The sequence below is a fragment of the Myotis lucifugus genome, unplaced genomic scaffold (assembly GCF_000147115.1).
Source record: "Myotis lucifugus unplaced genomic scaffold, Myoluc2.0 scaffold_178, whole genome shotgun sequence".
In the NCBI taxonomy this organism is placed as follows: Eukaryota; Metazoa; Chordata; class Mammalia; order Chiroptera; family Vespertilionidae; genus Myotis; species Myotis lucifugus.
Window position 1 is genome coordinate 993,469 of NW_005871226.1, and position 2,050 is coordinate 995,518.

A 2,050-nucleotide genomic window follows, 5' to 3' on the forward strand; every position below is an offset into this window, starting at 1 on the left:
TAGGGAGAAATTGCCTTAAACAAATTAGAGGTGTCATTTTTCTCATGCACTGAAGAGTCCAGAGGGAAGCGGACTGGAATTGGTGCAGTGGCTCAATTTTCCAGATGGTGCCCTTGTCCCAGACATTGCCACCAAGGTCTGGGCAAGAAGAGGGGAGGGTTGAGGCTAGAGACTCAAGGGGCCAGTCACAAGTCAGTTCCAGTTTAAAGAGCTCTCCTGGAAGCCTCATCTGTGAATTCCATTCATTGGCCAGAACTGTATCACATGACCACCCCTAGCTGCAAGGGAGGCTAGGAAATGTAGTTTATTTATCTGAGTACTAGCAGAGAAGTAAAAAAATAGATCAAAGCAATCAAAATCCCTGCCACTAGAACCTGGCAGTAGATTCAGTTCAGCATCGATAGGTGAGGAGACAGAGCCCAGAGAAGTTCTGAAGCCATCTGAGGTCACCTAGGCCAGCAGCAGAAACACACCCTGTGGCTAACCATAGGTCCCAGGACACAGATCACATGAAAGCAAGGCCGGTCTCAGTGTACATGGATTTATTGAGCTGTGGATACCATTCCTAGTGCTGGGTTAAACCATGGGGTAGGTGGCCACATGGCCAGTGCAATGCAGGGAACTGGGTTCCCACCTACTCAAGGCGGTACCCACCAAGCAACATATCACTCTGCCATGGGACGTTTGTCATGGGACACAGGTGATTATCATCATGGGTGGCACATAACTGGGAAGGGGCCATGAAAGGCTGCAGTGTTGGCGGGGGTTTTGCCTATAAATCTGTTCAGATTACTCTTTAAGGTATAATCTGCTTGGGGGCGCTGATAGAATCTCCTATAATTCTTGGAGTTTGGTTGGTCTCTCACCTTCTCTAGGTTATCTTGGGGCCTGGTGAGGCCTCGGCTACACAGGTGACCCCCTCTCATGCCTACCCTTTGGGAAACCCCAACTGTTCCAAGGTCTGTGGAGAAAGAGACCTACAACCAAGAAACCGACTGAAAGGGAAACCATGAGCTTTGCAATTAGGCCTGTAGCCTATATGCCTCACTCCAGGGGACAAGCACACAGGATGTCCAGACCTGCAGAGGGCAGCAGGGCAAGAGCCACTGGGGCTAGCTTGGGGATTGGGGAGGGGGGGGTGGGGGGAGGTAAACTAGTCCCTTTTCAGTGGGGCAGTAGGCCACAGAGGTGGCCGTGTACCCCGGGCAGGGTGGGATAGCTGGCTGTGCTGTTCAAGGTCTGCTGTCCTAGTCAGAGCAGAGTCTGGAGAGCCAGGACAGGGAGATGGAGAGCAGGGAGCACCCCTTCAGGGGCCCATCTGTGGAGGATACCTTGGAGGGTGGGAGCAGAGTGTGGGCTTGAGACAGAAGCCTAGCCCTGCTCTTTGTGTCCACCCCCATCCCAGGTCATTCATGTCCATCTAGGCCCAACTGGCGTGGAAGGATGGAAGAAACAGTGCAGGGGAAGCCAGCTCACCATCCCCTCCCTGCACCTACCTGCAGGAGGCTGTGCTCAAGGTCCTGGCTGGAGTCTGGATGGGCCTGCAGGACTGGGGGCTGCCAGCTGTCAAAGGCCCGTATAGCGCCATCTATAGAGGGAGGGATCAGGGTGGGCTTGGCTGGGAAACCCTAGCACAGGGGACAGCTCCTTGGGGACAAACTGAGAAACCCCTGGCGACCTTCATGGCCTCTCTCTACGAACAGATGGAAGACAGAATGCCTGCAAGGACTGGCTTCTGGAATGGAAGGTGCAGGGTAAGGAATAACGAAGTAAGGACAACGGTGCTCTGAGTGCCTCACCAACCTTGAAGTCTTCCACACTCACTGGGGAGGGTGACCGTTATCATCCTCCCTTTTACAGATGGACACAAAGTGGCTTAGCTGGGGGCTTCAAACTCAGGCCCCCTAACTCTCAGGCTGGGCAGGGAACCGCCAAGCTATTTCAGAGGACGGCAAGGCCATCGATGAAAGGAGCTGCCAGTGCCTCTGGGATGAACTGTCTCAGAAGCGGCAGAGCAGGAATCTCAACCAGTTCCACTCCAGGTCCTCTC